This window comes from Eubalaena glacialis, chromosome 4 (genome assembly GCF_028564815.1).
Source record: "Eubalaena glacialis isolate mEubGla1 chromosome 4, mEubGla1.1.hap2.+ XY, whole genome shotgun sequence".
Taxonomy (NCBI): Eukaryota; Metazoa; Chordata; class Mammalia; order Artiodactyla; family Balaenidae; genus Eubalaena; species Eubalaena glacialis.
Window position 1 is genome coordinate 183,716,434 of NC_083719.1, and position 6,310 is coordinate 183,722,743.

Below are 6,310 nucleotides of genomic sequence, written 5' to 3' on the forward strand. Positions count from 1 at the left end.
TGCCACAACTACTGAAGCCCATGTACCTAGAGCCCATGCTCCGCAACAAGAGAAGGCACTGCAGTGAGAAGCCCATGCAGCGCAACGTAGCGTAGCAATGAAGACCCAACGCAGCCAAAAATAATAAATAAATAAAATAAATAAATGTATTTTTTTAAAAAAGCTGAATAAAACAACAAGGTCCTACTTTATAGCACGGGGAAGTATATTCAACATCCTGTGATAAACCATAACGGAAAAGAACATAAAAAAGAATGTATGTATATGTATAACTGAATCACTTTGTTGTACAGCAGAAATTAACACAACATTGTCAATCAACTATACTTCAATTTTTAAAAAAAAGGAAAAAGAAAAAAAAAAAAGCTGAGTAATGCCAGAGACTTCGTCTATCATGGGGGAACAGAAGTATTTTCTGGAGGAGATAGTAGTTTAACCAGAGAGTTCAAAGATGACTAGAAATAGGTCCAGGTAGGGAGGTGGGCACTGGGAGGGCATTTAGGGCAGAGCGGATAGCAAAAGGGTCCGTTAAGGACCTATCATATGCCTTGTGAATATCAGTGACACGCTTGGGTTTTATTTTAACTTCTTGGGGAAAAAAAGCCTGGAGGGATTTGATCACAGGGTACAGAGATAATACTTTAATCTCAAGAAACATCCTTATGCATGTGAAATACATCTCAAAAAGGCAGGGTTTTTTGTTTTTTGGGTTTTTTTACAAAGTTAAACAAAGACTTACGATATGAACCAGCAATTCCAACTCTATGTATCTACCCAAGAGAAATGAAAACAAGCATCCACACCAAAACTTATACAACTAATAGTCATAACAGCATTATTCACAAAAACCAAAAAGGGGAAATAACCCAAATGTCCATCTACGGATAAATGGATAAACCAAATGTGGTATATCCTGATGATGAATTTTACTGCTGACTCTTCAGCAAGAGAAAGAAACGAAGGACCGATACACACTACAACAGGGATTAACTTCCAAAACATACTCGGTGAAAAAAGCCAGACATAAGATCACATACTCTATAATTCCAACATCATATGACATTTGATAGAATGTCCAAAAAAGGCAAAATTTTCAAGACAGAAAGTAGATCAGTATTTGCTTTGAGCTGAAGGTAGGAATCTAGAGTGACTGCAAAGGAGTACGAGGTTTCTTTAAGGTGATGGAAAATCACCCTATGTTCTAAAACTACATTGTGGTGATGGTCCTAGAGCTCTGTAAATATACAATAAAATTCATTGAATTGTACACTTAAAAAAGGTGAATTTTAGGGTATGTAAATGATATATCAATAAAGCTGTTTTAAAAAAGATTCCTGGGGCTTCCCTGGTGGCGCAGTTGTTAAGAATCCGCCTGCCAATGAAGGGGACATGGGTTCGAGCCCTGGTCCGGGAAGATCCCACATGCCGCGGAGCAACTAAGCCCGTGCGCCACAGCTACTGAGCCTGTGCTCTAGAGCCCGCGAGCCACAACTACTGAGGCCGCGTGCCACAACTACCAAAGCCCGCACTCCTAGAGCCCGTGCTCCGCAACGAGAGAAGCCACCGCAATGAGAAGCCCGCGCCCTGCAACGAAGAGTAGCCCTCACTCGCGGCAACTAGAGAAAGCCCGCACGCAGCAACAAAGACCCAATGCAGCCAAAAATACAATAAATACAATAAATAAATTTATTTTTAAAAATAAATTAAATAAAAATAAAAAAGATTCCTTAGGCTGCTGTGTGAAGAAAGGCTGTAGGTAACATTGCCAGATAAAATTCAGGATTACCAGTTAAATCTGAATTGTAGATATGCAACAAATACTTTTTTAGGGTAAGCATGTTCCATGCAATATTTGTGACATACCTATACTAAAAAAGTACTTATTACACATTCTACAACATGGATGAACCCTGAGGCCATTATGCTCAGTGAAATAGACTAGTCACAAAAGGACAAATACTGTATGAGTCCGCTTGTAAGAGGTCCCCAGAGGAGTTAAATTCATAGAGACAGGAAGTAGAAGGGGGGGACCAGGGGCTGGGGGAGGGGATGGAGAGTCAGTGTTTCATGGGGACAGAGTTTCAGTTTGGGAAGATGAGAAAGTTCTGGAGATGGATGGTGGGGATGGCTGCACAACAGTGTGAATGTATCAGTACTTAATGCCACTGAGCTGTGCACTTAAAAATGATTAAAATGGTTAATGTGTTATATATATTTTATCACAATAAAAATAATTAATAATGCATATATCATGAAATAACACATAACAATATCTGACACATAGTTCTTTTTCAAATGGTTAAGATTGTAATTTTTTTTTTTTTTTTGGCCGAGCCACTGGGCATGCAGGATCTTAGTTTCCTGACCAGGGATTGAACCCGGGCCCCAGCAGTGAAAGCGTCAAGTCCTAGCCACTGGACTGCCATGGAATTCCCTGTAAATTTAAATTATAAATATAAAACAATAATTTGTATCTGAAATTCAGATCTAACTGGGCATTCCGTATTTTTATTTGCTAAATCTGGGCACCCTCACATAGAGGTAGAAATTGCACAATAAATGAGGAACTTGGTGCAGAGGGGTCTGGCCTAGGCCAGGGTACAGATGGGGATATTGAGGCCCAGAGAGGGGCATGCCTTGCCTGAGGTCATACATCCAGTCCTTCCGAGGGCAAGAATGCCACTTCTCTGGGTCCCCACCTCCAGGGCCCTCCTGATTCAGCGCAAACTTCTCCCCCAGACCTTGAGCCAGTGCAGAAAACCAGAAACTGAGCTATGTCGAGCAGCTGAAAAAAGATCAGGCTCTGATGGAAGCCAGGGGGCAGAGTTCCCCAAGAGGGTTAGGAGGGCTCCCCCAAAGTGGCAGGCTGAGCGGGGAGAGGAGCCATGCCTTCCCGCCAAATCAGAGGCCACTGAAGCCAACGGCTGGGCCATTAGTCATCACCTGGGGAGGTGACTTTGCTTCCTGTTCCCTGAGAGGTGGTGCCTGGCACCTGGCCGGAGGAGGCAAGGTGGGGAAGGTGCTGCCCTGCCCCAAGAACTGCATGGAACGTCTCCTTCTAATCAGCAGGTGACCTGAGCACCTACTGTGTGCTGCAGGCTTGATCTCCAGTTTACAGCCTGGGCCATCAGCTTTCAATCCTATCATTTTTTAAAAAAATATTTATTTATTTAGTCTGTGCCGCGTCTTAGTTGTGGCATGCGGGATCTAGTTCCCCGACCAGGGATCGAACCTGGGCCCCCTGCATTGGGAGTGCAGAGTCTTAACCACTGGACCACCAGGGAAGTCCCTCAATCCTCTGATTAACAAATATTTACTGCCCACTTACCCAAGTAGAATAATAACTAAGATTTATTGAGCAGCTACTATGTTCCAAGTCACATATAGTAAGCATTTAACATGGTTAATTTCATTCCCATGTCAGTTGTTATTTTTCACCCCTGCTTTCCAGATAAGGAAACTGAGGCAGAGGGATAGCACCGGGGGATTGGAATCTGGGAGTGTTGGACATTTGCCCCAGAGCTTCTCCTTACCTGAGCTGTGAGGGTAACATTCATTCATTCATTCCTGCCTCATTCATTCTCCCCAGGAGGGTGTTGTCAGAAATGCAGAATCGCAGCCCCCTCAAGACCAGAGGCAACAAAATCTGCCTTTAAATAAGCTCCCAGGACTTGCCTTGTGGTCCACTGGGTAAGACTCCGTGCTCCCAAGGCAGGGGGCCTGGGTTCGATCCCGCAACTAAGAAGTCTGCATGTCCCAACTAAGAAGCCCGTATGCTCCGACTAAAGATCCCGCATGCCGCAACAAAGATTCCACGTGCTGCAACTAAGACCCAGCACAACCCAAATAAGTTAATAAATATAAATATTTTTAAAAATACATAAACAAGCTCCCCATGGGATTTGAGTTTGCATTATGGTTCAAGAAGCACCCACTGAAGTGTGATTGGGGTCCGATGGTCCTGGGTTTGAATCATCCCTCTGCAAGCTGCAGGGATATGAACAAGTCCATCCAGAACTTTGCAACCTCCCCTATAAATTGGTGAGAAATATCAGTACTTGTTTCCTAGGGTTATTTAGTCTAGCGGTTGTATTCATTTCCTATTGCTTTCGTTACAGATTACTACGAACTTAGTGGCTTAAAACAATGCAAATCGGGCTTCCCTGGTGGTGCAGTGGTTGGGAGTCTGCCTGCTAATGCAGGGGACACGGGTTCGAGCCCTGGTCTGGGAAGATCCCACATGCCGTGGAGCAACTGGGCCCGTGAGCCACAACTACTGAGCCTGCGCGTCTGGAGCCTGTGCTCCACAACGAGAGAGGCCGCGACAGTGAGAGGCCCGCGCACCGCGATGAGGAGTGGCCCCCGCTCGCCGCAACTGGAGAAAGCCCTCGCACAGAAGCGAAGACCCAACACAGCTAAAAAAATAAATAAATAAAATAAATAAATTTATAAAAACAAACAAACAAAAACAATGCAAATCTATTTTGACCATTCTGGAGGTCAGAAGACCCAAATGGGTCTCACTGGGCTAAAATCCAAATATAGGCAGAATTGCACTCCTTCTGGAGGCTTGAGGGGAGAATCAGTTTCCTTGCCTTTTCCAGTTCCTAGAAGCCGCCTGCGTTCCTTGGCTTGTGGCTTCTTCCTCCATCTTCAAAGCTGCAATAGCAAATCGGGTCCTTCTCATACTGTTGTGGTCATCACATCTTCTCTGACCCCCCTGCCTCCTTCTTATAAGGACCCTGTGATTACGTGGGGCCCATCCAAAGAATCCAGGATCATGTCCGCATCTCAAGGTCCTTGATTTAGTGACATCTGAAGCATCTCTTTTGCCACAAATGTCACCATATTCACAGGTTCTCAGGATTAAGGCATGGTCATTTTTAGGGAGCACTATTCTGCTGACCACAGGGATTAAAAGTATGGACCCTATAGGGACTTCCCTGGCGGTCCAGATGTTGAGACTTCTCCTTCCAATGCAGGGGGTGCAGGTTCGATCCTTGGTCAAAACTTAAAACAGAAGCAATATTATAACAAATTCAATACAGACTTTAAAAATGGTCCACATCAAAAAAAAAATCTTAAAAAAAATATGGACCCTATAGAGTTGAAGTCCTATTTCTCTAGGACAACTAAACAGCCACAATGAATACATAAAAACAACCTTGACCCCTACCTTATATCATACACACGCACAGAAAGAAATCTTAAAGTTAGTCACATACCTAAATGTAAAAATTAAACTGCAAAGCTTTTTTAAATTATTATTTAAAAAAATTTTTTGGCTGAGCCCCACGGCTAGTGGAATTTTAGTTCCCTGACCAGGGATCGAACCCCGGCCCTTGGCAGTGAGAGTGCGGAGTCCTAACCACTGGACCACCAGGGAATTCCACTACAAAGCTTTTTGAAGAAAACATAGGAGAAGCTTTTTCTGCAACTGCGGGATATCTTGGAACACAAAAATCAAAAGCCGTGTAAAAGCTGGGTGACCTTGAGCAAGCAATTTGATTTCTCCAGAACTTAAGTTTACTCATCTGTAAAATGGGAGTCCTAACACTGTTTGATTTATAAACAGAGCTGCTGTGAAGATTGTGAAGATGACACACAGAATATTGGCACGTAAAGAGCACTCAGCAAATATTACCAATGATTTTTATAAGAGGGAGGTGCTTTGGGAGCTCAGAGTAGACTACACCCAGCATGAGGAAGGTAGTCAGGGAGGGCTACCTGGAGGAAGAGGACTACTTTAGACAGATTGGGGACAGGTCTCTTCCAGCAGAGGTGACTGCCTGGACAAAGGTCTGGAGGTAATAAGCGATGAATAGTGCCAGGTAGCTAAGGCAGAGAGGGCAAAGTGGGTGGTGACAAGAGATGAGGTTTTTTAGACCCTCAGGAGCCTCCTGATGTTGAATGCCAGACAGAGTAGTCTGATAGCACTTTACTCTCAGGGAAAGGGGTGGCGGGTCTCTGCCATTGTCTGGCTGTGTGATTTTGGATTAGTCTGTTATCTTCATTTGAGAATATAAGGGATATGATCCTTTATTTCACAGTACTAAACTTTAATTTTCAATATTTCAAACATTTAGAATAGATGAAAAGGGTAGCACAATGAACACAGTACGTTCTTCTATTAGTTAGCTATTGCTGCCTAACAAATTACCTCAGAATTTAGTTGCTTGAAACAACAAACCTTTGGGACTTCCCTGGCAGTCCAGTGGTTAAGACTCTGCGCTTCCAACACAGGGGGCGCGGGTTCGATCCCTGGTTGGGGAACTAAGATCCCACATGCCACGCTGTGCAGCCAAAACAA

The 6,310-nt window shown here is 43.8% G+C and overlaps 1 non-coding gene across 1 annotated transcript; it reads right to left on the bottom strand.

The window, feature by feature from the left end:
• Positions 1-3,211: 3,211 nt before the first annotated feature.
• TRNAG-CCC (transfer RNA glycine (anticodon CCC)) lies at positions 3,212-3,284 on the bottom strand. The gene has a single exon. It is a non-coding gene; the product is annotated as a tRNA-Gly (tRNA).
• Positions 3,285-6,310: the final 3,026 nt, after the last annotated feature.